Below are 13,886 nucleotides of genomic sequence, written 5' to 3'. Positions count from 1 at the left end.
GATCCTATTAGTACCACAGTCAGGCAGCTAGACTATTTACAGTTAGTGCAGTGCGTCCTGCTCACAGTGTTCTGCTAAACCTACAAGTTAGTGGGGTGCGTCCTGCTCACAGTGTTCAGCTAAACCTACAAGTTAGTGGGGTGCGTCCAACTCACAGTGTTCAGCTAAACCTACAAGCTAGTGGGGTGCGTTCTGCTCACAGTGTTCAGCTAGATCCGTTTCTGTTATCTTCCTACTGACAGGCAGGCTTGTCTTGTTACAGTAAATACAGCTACCTGAAGAAAATTGCTGGTGTTCTTTTGATCCTATTAGTACCACAGTCAGGCAGCTAGACTATTTACAGTTAGTGCAGTGCGTCCTGCTCACAGTGTTCTGCTAAACCTACAAGTTAGTGGGGTGCGTCCTGCTCACAGTGTTCAGCTAAAGCTACCTGTAGAAGGTTGGCGGTGTTCTCATACTACAGGCAGGCAGTTGATTTTGCTAGCTGCAGTATCAGTATATATATATATATATATATATATATATATATATATATATATATATATATACATATATATATATCCCAGCTTAGTGCAGCTACAGGCCATTAGTATGTCTGGAAGGCCAAGAAGGAGAGGCAGACAGTCACAAGCCAATAAGAGAGGGCAAGCAGGCTCTGTGTCAAGTGCTGGTCGTGGAGACGGTGCATCCTCATCAGCACGTGGCCATGGGACACGCTTGGCCTTTTTTTCGGCAGCTGGCCATGTTGAGCCGCAACATGCGGAAGACTTGGTCGAGTGGATGACCAAGCCGTCCTCATCCTCCTCATCCTCTCTCACCCATGCCCAGGGTACTTTGTCTAGCAAAGCAGCGGCCTCTTCCCTCGGCTCAATGTCATCAGTGACTCCTTCCCTAGCCCCACCATGTCCTCCTGAGGAGTCCCTCGAACTGTTTGACCACAGTGTTGGGTACATGCTCCAGGAGGATGCCCAGCGTTTGGAAGGCTCTGATGATGATACTGAGCTCGATGAAGGCAGTAACACGAGCACGGACAGAGGGGGTGCCCAAGAAGGACAGCAATCTGGCAGTCATGCTCCCCCTGCTGCAGCATACTGCCAGGTTTGCTCCAGTGATGAGGAGGGAGGGGATGATGAGGTCACTGACTCAACGTTGGTGCCTGATAGGAGAGAGGAGGAGGAGGAGGAGGAGGAGGCGGCACATCACCAACGAGGCAGGATGCCCTCCAGGGGCCAGCCTAAGGGCAGCACATTGACTGCATCACACCCCAAAGCTCCACATGTGCAGTGCGCTGCAGTCTCTGCGCGTTATTCAAAAAGTTCTTTGGTGTGGGCCTTTTTTGAGACGAGTGCATCAGATCGCACCGCTGCTATTTGCAACATATGTCTCAAGCGTATCTCGCGTGGCCAAAACATCTCCCGCTTGGGTACCACATGCTTGACCAGACATATGTTGACCTGCCATGCAGTTCGTTGGCAAGCGTATCTAAAAGACCCACACCAAAGAGGACCTCTGCTTGCTCCTCATCAGCTGAGATTTCCAACCCCTCTAGACCTTCAGTCCTCTCTGAGACCTGCACTGAGAGGAATGAAGGTGTAGAATTAGGTGTGTCACAGCCACGTACTTGTGGGCAATCTGATTTTGGTACACCGACGTCAGATTGTACCAGGCAAATTTCCCTGCCCCAGCTGCTGCACCGCCAAAAGAAGTTTGCTCCCAGCCATCCACATGCCCAGCGGTTGAATGCTAGCTTGGCAAAATTGCTAGCACTTCAACTGCTGCCTTTTCAGTTGGTAGACTCTGCCTCCTTCCGTAAGTTTGTGGAATGTGCGGTTCCTCAGTGGCAGGTACCCAAACGCCACTTTTTCTCACGGAAGGCGATTCCGGCTCTCTACCAGCATGTGGAAGGCAATGTCCATGCCTCGCTGGACAGGGCGGTCAGCGGTAAGGTGCATATTACCGCTGACTCATGGTCCAGCAGGCATGGACAGGGACGTTACCTAAGTTTCACGGCGCATTGGGTGACTCTGCTGGCAGCTGGGAAGGATGCAGGACAAGGCGCAGTAGTGTTGGAGGATGTTCCGCCACCATGCCTCCAAAATGCTAATGATTGTGACACACCTCTCTCCTCCACCCCCTCCTCTTCTTCTTCCTCCATGGCCTCTTCCTCGGAACCAGCGGTGCTCCGTAGTCGTTCAAGGGGCTACGCAAGTACGCAGGCCAAAAGATGCCATGCGGTGCTTGAGCTGGTGTGCTTGGGGGACAGGAGCCACACTGGGGCAGAGGTTCTGTCAGCTCTGCAGGGGCAGGTTCAGAGGTGGTTGACGCCACGCCAACTTAAGGCAGGAATGGTGGTTTGCGACAATGGCACCAACCTCCTCTCTGCCCTCCGACAGGGACAAATGACCCATGTGCCCTGTTTGGCTCACGTCCTTAACTTGGTGGTGCAGCGGTTCTTGGGCAGGTACCCGGGCTTACAGGATGTCCTGAGGCAGGCCAGGAAAGTCTGTGTGCATTTCCGCCGGTCATATAATGCCAGTGCTCGGCTGACGGACCTCCAAAAGGAGTTTAACCTGCCCAAGAACCGCCTAATCTGTGACATGCCCACTAAGTGGAACTCAACGTTGGCCATGCTGCAGCGGCTGCACACGCAGCAGAGGGCCATCAATGAGTACCTGTGCGACTATGGCACCAGGACAGGGTCAGGGGAGCTTGTTTTTTTTCCCCACGCCAGTGGGCCATGATCAGGGATGCATGCACTGTCCTGTCACCATTTGAGGAGGCCACGAGGATGGTGAGCAGTGACTGCATGCATCAGTGACACTGTCCCCCTTGTCCACCTGTTGGAGCACACGCTGCGTGGAATAATGGACAGGGCACTTGAGGCAGAACAGAGGCAGGAAGAGGAGGACTTCCTTAGCTCTCAAGGCCCCCTTTATCCAGACAGTGTTCCTGCGTGCCCGCCGATCACACAGGAAGAGGACGAGGAGGAAGAGGAGGAGGAGGAGGAGGAAGATTGTGTCAGTATGGAGGTGGAGCCTGGCACTCAGCATCAGCAGCAGTCTTTAAGGGATCAGTCCCAAGAAACACATGGACTTGTACGTGGCTGGGAGAAGGTGGCTGCGGACCATGTCGTCCTTAGTGACCCAGAGGACTCCGGACCGAATGCCTCAGCAAACCTACGCTGCATGGCCTCCCTGATCCTGCAAAGCCTGCGTAAGGATCCTCGTATTCGTGGTATCAAGGAGAAGGACCAATACTGGCTGGCAACCCTCCTTGATCCACGTTACAAGGGTAAGGTTGCGGACCTTATCTTGCCATCGCAGAGGGAGCAGAGGATGAAACATCTTCGGGAGGCCTTGCAGAAAGGTCTGTGCAACGCGTTCCCAGAGACTGGGAGGTTACAAACTCCTGTTTCTGGACAACGTGTTGCTGAGGCTTCGGTCAGTCAAAGAAGGAGCGGTGGAGAAGGTGGCCGTCTGACCGATGCGTTCAGACAATTTTTTGGTCCGCAGCCCCAAGGTATGATCGGTTCCAGCAACCATCGCCAGCGTCTGTTTTACATGGTGCAGGAATACCTAGGGGCAAGATCAGACTTGGACACCTTTCCCACCGAAAATCCTCTGGGTTACTGGGTCTTGAGGATGGATCACTGGCCAGAGCTTGCACAGTATGCAATTGAGCTACTGGCCTGTCCTGCATCCAGCGTTCTTTCGGAACGCACATTCAGTGCTGCTGGAGGTGTGGTAACCGATCACAGGGTGCGTCTGTCCACTGACTCGGTCGATCGACTGACCTTCATAAAAATGAATCAGTCTTGGATCACCACCAGCTACCAAGCACCTGATGCTGATGTAACCGAATAATTTTTTTTGAAATCTCAGATCCTTTCAAAGACTGCCTATGCTGATGCTGAGTGACTATCCCTGAGTAATTATCCTCTTCCTCCTCAATCATCACGCTTATAGCTTGTAAGAACATTTTTGGTTCTGGGTGCCACCACCAGTGCCTAAGGCACAATTTTTCAGCCCCTGTTTAACAGGGGCGTGTAATTACAATTTTTGATGTAATACTTTGCCTCAGGGCTCGTTCCTGCATTCCAACTAGAGTGTCTGTGAGGGGTTGCAGTGTTGTGGCACCAGCACCAGTGCCTAAGGCCCATTTTTTCTGCCCCTGTTTAACAGGGGCGTGTAATTACAATTTTTGATGTAATACTTTGCAGCAGGGCTCGTTCCTGCATTCCAACTAGAGTGTCTGTGAGGGGTTGCAGTGTTGTGGCACCAGCACCAGTGCCTAAGGCCTAATTTTTCAGCTCCTGTTTAACAGGGGCATGTAATTACAATTCTTGATCTAATATTTCACAGCAGAGCCCTGTGAGGGCTTACAGTGTTGTGGCCACAGCAACACCTATGGCCCAAATTTCTGCGGAGTATATAGGGCAGGACCCTACTTTCAAACAACTAACTTACAAACGACTCCTACTTGCAAACGGAAGGAGACAACAGGAAGTGAGAATAAATCTACCCCTAGGAAGGGAAATTCTCTCCTGTAAGAGTTAATATGGGAAAAACTTTTCTCCTTTCCACTCATGCTTTATCACCAATCCTTGTTTCACAAAAAAACCCAAATTTTCAAAAAGCATTTGTCATTAGGACAAAAAGTGAGGTGAAATCTTCTGAAGAGGAGCACAGACAGCAAAACAAATGGGGGTGATAACCCTTCCATATGTTTTCCAAAAAGCTTAGATGTTTTGGCTGGAGCTAAACACGTTAAAAATGTACCAGTTCAAAATTACAAAGAGATTCTACTTAACAACAAACCTACAGTCCCTGTCTTGTTTGCACCGCCTGTATACTGCTGTTCAGAGTATATAGGGCCTGGTGGCCCCACACCTTTCCTTATTTTAATTTGGGTGTGGGGTTCCCCTTAATATCCATACAAGACCCAAAGGGCCTGGTAATGGACTGGGGGGTACCCATGCCGTTTGTCTCACTGATTTTCATCCATATTGCCAGGATTCAGCACCCGACATTACATTAAACCCGCAAGCAGTTTTAAATGAGATTTTTTCCTTTAAAAATGACATTTGGTGCAGGGACTGTTCTAAACACGGGAAACACACGTCACTTTACAGGCATACTATAGACACCCCTCAGGTACGATATTTAAAGGAAACTTTCACTTTTTTTTTTTACTTTAAGCATCATTAAAATCACTGCTCCCGAAAAAACGGCCGTTTTTAAAAGTTTTTTTTGCATTGATACATGTCCCCTGGGGTAGGACCCGGGTCCCCAAACCCTTTTTAGGACAATACCATGCAAATTAGCCTTTAAAATGAGCACTTTTGATTTCGAACGTTCGAGTCCCATAGACGTCAATGGGGTTCTAACGTTCGTGCGAACTTTCGGTCCGTTCGCAGGTTCTGGTGCGAACCGAACCGGGGGGTGTTCGGCTCATCCCTAGTAGACACTAGTAGACACTCTCACAGCAACATGTCTCTCCAGCCTTGGGTTTCGGTGCAACAGGAGACCTCTCAGCCTCCCAGTCCTTTGGACCCTGTTATGGGCATAGACACCCTAGCGATGGGTCTGCAATTGTCCAGGTCCCCGCACACAGGAGGCTCACGGTGGCTCAGGCTCTTGGCAGTGTGGAGAGAATGTGTCTCTCCAGATTGCCAATATATATAGAGAATATGTCAATCGAATAGCAGGATTTTTGAGGCGTAACTCACACAAAATATATTAAAATTTCATATACTTTATTACAGAAGAAATATGATGTTAAAAATTCATTGAGAACAATACATTCAAATGACCTCCATATGCCATAGATATTTGTACATCATTTATCCATTTCCAGAACTTATGGTCATCTCAACCTTCACAAATTAATTTGTACACATGTATCCTACGTTTATACTCTATGACTGAGCTCGACACGTTTCCTGGATTGTCAACCGCTTCGTCAGTAGGAAAAATAATGGAGGATTGTTTCAGAATCAACACTACAAAATGTTTCAAAAAAAGAAGATAAAACTATATTTGTATACAACAAAGAGTGCTCATGCTTTGGCTGCAGAAACCTGGAAACCACCATTGGAGCTGCTACACCATGATAGGAGAATCCATTGGGGGAGACCAAAACCCCCCACCCTCAATGATTATCCTTCTCATTCCTAGAAATTCTATAAGGCAGTGGTTCTCATCCCGGTCCTCAGGTACCCCCAACAGGCCATGTTTTGGGAATTTCTCTTAGATAAAATAGCTGTCCAATATGCCAAGCCATTGACTCTGATTTAAAGTGGATGTAAACCCTCAGTGTCCCCTTGCACTGCCTGTAAAAGCAATCCAGCGGCTATTTGGCCACGAGGATGATTTTTACATGACAGGAAATCACCGGCTGAAAAGAAAGATACCGGGATGAAGACTGTAGCTGCAGCTACAACCACTGAAAGTCCAGGATGTCATATGACGTCCTACAGGTGGGAAATACTAATGCGGTGGATGGTGCACGGTACTGCAGAGTGTGAGACCTGGAGCAACCAATCAGAGGGTGTGACTGCAGGCAGCACTGTGATGTATATTACTGATCAGCATGTTCCCCACTCTCATCCTCTTCCCGTCTATTCTACATATTACCATACTAATGTATGACGTGTCTCTGTAGAATATCGTCTTCTCTGGTGGGGAAGATGAGGAGGGCGAGACCAGAGAACACACTGTACAGCAACATACATCTCAGTGCTGCTCACACCGACACCACTGACACCAACACCACCAACTCCAACACTACCGACACCAACACCACTGACACCACCACCACCGACACCACCGAAAACGACACCACCAACACTGACCCTGACACCGACACCACCGAAAACGACACCACCAACACCGACCCTGACACCGACACCGCTACCATTATATGTATGCAATCTTCTATTACAGTCCATACCAAGCCACAGACTTTATTTCTTGTTTGGATTGATGTTGGGAAGATTAGAACCCTGCTGGGGTTTCACCACTGTCCAGGGTTTCGTTAGAGAGATTTCCTCTCACTTCCTGTCCTGGTGACAACAAATCTGTACAGGGACAGACATATACAAATCTGACAGGGGCTCCAAACCTTCCCCTTCCTTATTATACTAAACAGATCATTCTTATTTCAGTCTGTGTTCCTGTTGGAGAGTTCCCTAATTTCCTGTCTAGATACATGTTGTCACCGGGACAGGAAATGAGGAGAAATCTCTCTAATGGAGCCCCGGATAGAAGGAAAAACCTGACAAGCTGCCACCCCACACAGAGGGACCACATGTGGGGAAGGGGTAGGGAGGAGAGAGAGGAGGGGGAGGGTAAGGAAGAAAAGAGAGGAGGGGGAGGGAGGAGAGAGAGGAGGGGGAGGGGCAGGGGGAGAGAGAGGAGGGGGAGAGAGGAGGGAGGAGAGAGAGGAGGGAGAGGAGCAGGGAGGAGAGAGAGGAATGGGAGGGGCAGGGAGGAGAGAGAGGAGAGGCAGGGGCAGGGAGGAGAGAAAGAAGGGGAGGGGCAGGGAGGAGGGGGAGGGAGGAGGGAGAGGAAGGGGAGGGGCAGGGAGGAGAGAGAGGAAGGGGAGGGGCAGGGAGGAGAGAGAGGAGGGGAGAGAGAAGGGAGGAGAGAGAGGAGGGGAGGGGCAGGGAGGAGAGAGAGGAGGGGAGGGGCAGGGAGGAGAGAGAGGAGGGGGAGGGGCAGGGAGGAGAATGAGGAGAGGTGACCCCATCCATCCCATCCCAAATTGAAACTTTTAAGGTGTGACCTCATATTATATGGTTTTGGTAAATCGGAAGACAAAAATCTGCAGAAAATCTAATATTGTGTAGGTGGGCTTTAGACCCGGTTCCCACTTATGCAGTTTGCTTTTGACCCGTTCCTGTCGTGTTGTTTGCGGTGCGTTTTCTGTTTTTCCACATTTATCTTTGATGCGTTTTTATGCTTTTGTTTTGGACAATTTGTTGTCGGGCAGATTAAAAACACAAAAGCCATAAAATCGTAGTAAAAACGCACTACACACTTTTCTGCAGCTTCTCCATTGAAGTCGATTGAACCAAAAACGCACCAATTTGTATTCTAACAATTCCCTGACCCTTTCCAAAAACGCATGGGCTGAGAAAAGCCTGGATGTGACGTGTCCCATAGGAAAGCATGTTACATGGACTGTAGTGTGTGGTGTAAAGAATGCCATAGATGTGAACCAGGCCTTACTCTAATTCTATTACTAGAAGCTCTAAGCTCTCATTCACATCTATGGAATTTTTTGTGCTTTTTTGCATTTTGTAGCTTTGCACTACAGACGTTCTGTAGCGCAAAACTGCAAAATGCAAAAAAGCACTAAAAATGCCATCGATGTGAATCAGGCCTAAAGCTGGACACACACTATACAATCTTCTGTAGATTTTTTCCTTTAGATTTACCAAAACCGTATAATATGAGGTCACACCTAAACACTTTTCATTTGTATCCAATCAGGAAGGCCCTTGTACTACGTTGTTGAAGGTAAGTCTAAAGGAAATCAAACAAGAAAAGTTGTATAGTGTGTATCCGGCTTTACTCCAATAATTGGACAGATATTCTACCCAATCACAGCGATCAATAAGAAATCTCACATTTATTTATAGTAGAAACACCTTCCGGAGACTGAAGTCCCGCCCACTGCTATATACTATTGGATAAATAGTAAAGGGTAACTCCACTTTTGTGGGGGGGGGAAATATCAAATAAAGAAAAAATAATCCAGCACATACAATCGGGACACAAGTCATATTGTAATTGAATGTTATTAAAAATGACCTTTCCTTTTCAATCTGCAGCCGCTGTAATTTTCTGTAAATACAATATGGCCACCTGGAGGTGCTGTGTAGACAGAAAGTGTAATGACCACACCCCCCAGAAACAGAAATTTCCTGCTTGTGTGATTGGCTGACTGATTTTCCCAGAAGTCTGCACTAAGATACAAGTCAGATTTCAGGCATCCCCTGCAACACAAATGTCATTTTTGGAGAGATACTTCCAATAGGAAATCACATCTAAAGGGATGCAGACCCCGCCACTTTCCTCACTAGAGCCCTGCAGGTGCACAGCTGACTGATCATTATGAAACCCCATCCATTAGACCCACTCAGCACAGAGGCAGAGAGGAACAAACAGGGATTTTTTTCAGAATAGCAAAAGGTCGGAATCTGCAACAAAGGTTGTTCTGATCCTTACAATGTACAGAGATCACCCCGAGGGGAATGTTTATTTCTCAACAAAAGTGGAGTTAAACTTTAAATTAATTCCAATGCTTTGTGTGACATCACCAGACTGTAGGCGGGGTTCTCACATCTCTCGCCTCCCCCCACATATCTTTATGCATCCTCCCCCTATACCTATCCCAGCATGGAGGGGCTCAGTAAAGGTGGTGGTGAAGGTGTGGAGATGTTGGATTGGGTCACACAGCTCATAAAAGGAGATCCGCCCGGCCTCATAATCCAGACCTATCCTGACTCTGTTACTGGAGAGATTGGTGTGTAAGCGGATCAATTTACTGTCATGTATCACCTCATACAGATTACCAGTCCCGACCATTCCCCAGGACTTCTTATTATATCCAATCACTGACTCCTCCACCCCTCTCCTCTCTATACTGGGGTAACACATCCCAAATCTCCATTCACCTGACCCCCCGAGATCCACTTCCCAGTAATGTCTCCCTGAGGAGAAACTCTGACTGCTCATCACCTGAGAATACTGGAATCTCTCTGGTGTTTCTGGGCGATTCTGGTTTCTATCTGACCTGGTTACAGTTTTCCTGTCATCTGATATATGTAGATAATTATAAGCTGTGTTTCCATCCAGTAATATGTCTGCAGCTCCCTGTATATAGGGGTATACATTTACCTCTGTTATTATATCAGATAAACCTGTGTGTAACACCCTCGCCACATCCAGACCCCCTCCATCATGGAGGAGTTCCTCATGTCTCTCTCGGTCCTCATTATCTCCATCCTCAGTATCACACAAGTCACCTTTGTCTGATTCCTGTAAGACAGTCAGTGGATCCGTCATGTTACACAGCTCCTCAATGTGACGTATCTTCTTGGACAGTTCCTCCTTCTTTATTTCCAGATCCCGGATGGAGATGGAGATCTCCTCTCTCTTTGTCAGAAGTTTCTGCAGAACATTCCTCAGTGTCTCCTTCTTCTTCTCAGAAGCCTCATCCAGTGACTTCATCTCATGTCCTTTATGTTGTCCAATCACATAACAAGACATACAGATACAGGTCTCATCCTCTGTGCAGAAATACCTCAAAACTTCCTTATGGACAGGGCATTTCCTGCTCTCCATGGACAAGGTGGGGTCACATAAGATGTGTTCTGGGGAATTTTTGTGGACTCTCAGGTGTTTATCACACAGAGAAACCTCACAGAGCAGACAGGATCTAACAGCAGGTACAGAATAGTCCACACAGTGAGTACAGAAGACCCCGGACTCCTCCCGATCTGGGTGAGAAGACAGTGCAGAACGATCCGGAAACTTCTCTCTGCATTCAGGACAGGAATATCCTCCAGACCCCCCCTGTGTATCCAGCACACGATCAATACAGACCCGGCAGAAGTTGTGACCACATTTCAGGGTTACAGGATCGGTATAAATGTTCAGACAGACGGAACATTTCAGCTCAGCTCTCAGATCACCAGACGCCATCGTTGACAGCAGAAGACAAACTAAACTGAAAGTCTCTGACACTGGAGAGGAATGTGGATGGGGGAGGGGTGACATCCTCCTACACAGGGTGAGGCTGGATGAATATTATAGGACAAGGAGATCAGAGTACAGAAGGGAGAAGATTAGTTTTGCAGTAGTAATGATAATTATACCTCCCAACATTAGAAGAGAGAAAGACGGAAAGACGAATGTGAAGAAGCATTGAGATGAAAAGTGAGATGAAAAGTGGAGATGACTATATCATGATGAAAAGGGATTTGGTTCTATAAAGTCTGAGCTTACACTATACACGGCATATACTGCAGCCTTTGTACCCCAAAAATATGTCTTCATTATTGTGCCAACACCCCAACATGCAGAGAATGAGGCCTAATGTACACGGGACGCTGAGGCAACCTCTTCTGAACATTTTTTTTTACATCATGAAACCAGCGTTTAAAAATGCCAGTTTAGACGCGTTTGCAGTACCTGACCGCGAGATTGTGTTTCCAGCGCGATACCATCGCGCTGGTTCTCGCCGACAGGGTACTGTGCATGTTGCGCTGGCTCGCTCATCGGGAAAGGAGTGACAGGCAGTGCTGACAGCTGTCTGGTATGAATCCTGAGGAGGGAACGCAGCGCCAAATTTTAAATAAAAAACCAGCGTGGGTTCCCCCCCACGGGGCATTCCAGGCCCTTAGGTCTGGTACGGATTGTAAGGGGAACCCCCTACGCCGAAAGATCGGCGTGGGGGTCACCCCAAAATCCATACCAGACCCTTATCCGAGCACGTAGCCCGGCTGGCCAGGAAAGGGGGTGGGGACGAGCGAGCGCCCCCCCCTACTGAGCCGTACCAGGCCGCATGTCCTCAACATGGGGGGGTGAGTGCCTTGGGGGAGGGGGGCGCCATCCGTTCCCCCCACCCCAAAGCACCTTGTCCCCATGTTGATGAGGACAAGAGCCTCTTCCCGACAACCCTGGCCGTTGGTTGCCGGGGTCTGCAGGCGGGGGGCTTATCGGAATCCGGGAGCCCCCCTTTAATAAGGGACCCCCAGATCCCGGCCCCCCACCCTATGTGAATGAGTATGTGGTACATGGTACCCCTACCCATTCATCTAGGGAAAAAGTGTCAATAAAAACAAAAACACAGTACACAGATTTTAAGAGTAATTTATTAGGCAGCTCCGTAGTCTTCTTCCGACTTCGGGGGGTCTCCTTCCGACTTCTCCCGGTGTTCGGCCTCTTCTCCCGGTGTTCGGCCTCTTCTCCCGGGCCCCTCCGCTATCTTCTTCCAGCTCTTTTGCCAGCGAGGGGCCCGGTCTGCTGCCTCTGTCTTGTCCCTGCTGTCTCATCGCCGCTGTCTCGTCGCTTCTTCTCTTCTTCTCTTCTTCCGATGTTGACACGACGCTCTCTCCGGCTGGAATGCTGTGTGCGAGCTACGGAGCCATTTATATAGGCGGTGACCCCGCCCCCTTGTGACGTCACTGTCCCAGCATGCGCAGGGACTCTGGGGTCACGCCCCCTTATGACGCCAGAGTCCCTGCGCATGCTGGGACTGTGACATCACAAGGGGTCGGGGTCACCACCTATATAAATGGCTCCACAGCTCGCACACAGCATTCCAGCCGGAGAGAGCGTCGTGTCAACATCGGAAGAAGAGAAGAAGTGATGAGACAGCGGCGACAAGACAGCGGCGACGAGACAGCGGCGACAAGACAGCGGCAGCAGACCAGGCCCCTCGCTGGCAAAAGAGCTGGAAGAAGATAGCAGAGGGGCCTGGGAGAAGAGGCCGAACACCAGGAGAAGTCAGAAGAAACCCCCCCCGAAGTCGGAAGAAGACCCCGGAGCTGCCTAATAAATTACTCTTAAAATCTGTGTACCGTGTTTTTTTTTTTAATTGACACTTTTTCCCTAGGTGAATGGGTAGGGGTACCATGTACCCCATATTAATTCACATAGGGTGGGGGGGCCGGGATCTGGGGGCCCCCTTATTAAAGGGGGCTCCCGGATTCCGATAAGCCCCCCCGCCCACAGACCCCAACAACCAACGGCCAGGGTTGTCGGGAAGAGGCCCTTGTCCTCATCAACATGGGGACAAGGTGCTTTGGGGTGGGGGGGCCGTAGGGCACCCCCTCCCCCAAGGCACTCACCCCCCATGTTGAGGGCATGCGGCCTGGTACGGCTCAGGAGAGGGGGGCGCTCGCTCGTCCCCACCCCCTTTCCTGGCCGGCCGGGCTGCGTGCGAGATTGACACAATATCGCGGTCACCTACTGTAGATGTGTTTAGATGTATTTGCGTATAGGAGCGTTTATGCAAGACAACATCATAAGACCCTCCAAAGCACAAAAAACTGTATTTAAATATTTGAATGAGTAGCAGCAGCTGAGAGAGCAGCAGTGTACTTGTATCTACCTCAATTTCAGTGATTTTACTATGGATCCCATAATGAGCATATGTGAGGAAATTAAAAAAGCCAGATATTAAATTTCATGCAACTATGTTTAGTCGGGAGTCAAGCTCAATGGTGGGGTCATCTGGTTCAAATCTAACAACATATAGGTCTTTTGTGGAAATTTTTATTAATGTATGTTGTCAGATGTTTTCAGATGTCAGATGTCCCCCAGTGTCAGTTTTGCTGTAATACGCTCATGTGAGGGTATTCGCACATACAGACGTTGGTGGAAGACCATTGGCTGCAGAAACCTTCCTGTGAACATGGCAGATCTGTTTGCTCTTTTAAGAATGTTTGTTTATGCCTCACCAATGGACTGGCCACTCCTTGGCGACCACATCTAAACTCCTAAGTAAGCAGATCTGCGTACATGGGAACCATAGCATAACCATACAAAATTATGGCCCACTTAGCCATGATAGAGTATGGCTTGCATCATTGGTAGCAGTGGGAATGTGCACACGATCGTGTTCAGAGCCATGTGCTTGCCGCATGGCTGTGCACACGTCACTACTGCATTTCTATTTGAATATATACATGTGTGTGTGATTGGTCCTTTTGAATTAATACAAGTGTCTGATTGGCTGTTTCTGAAGCCACCACCTTATTTTGCTATCCATGTTTTTAGTATAAATAAAGAGAGCCTGGCTATTTTCTGGAGGATTCTGCTAAGCTCAAGGTGATACCAGCATCTGCTTAAAATTTCCCTGACATTTATGGC

This window comes from Aquarana catesbeiana, linkage group LG03 (assembly GCF_042186555.1).
Source record: "Aquarana catesbeiana isolate 2022-GZ linkage group LG03, ASM4218655v1, whole genome shotgun sequence".
Taxonomy (NCBI): Eukaryota; Metazoa; Chordata; class Amphibia; order Anura; family Ranidae; genus Aquarana; species Aquarana catesbeiana.
This window is presented reverse-complemented; position numbering follows the sequence as displayed.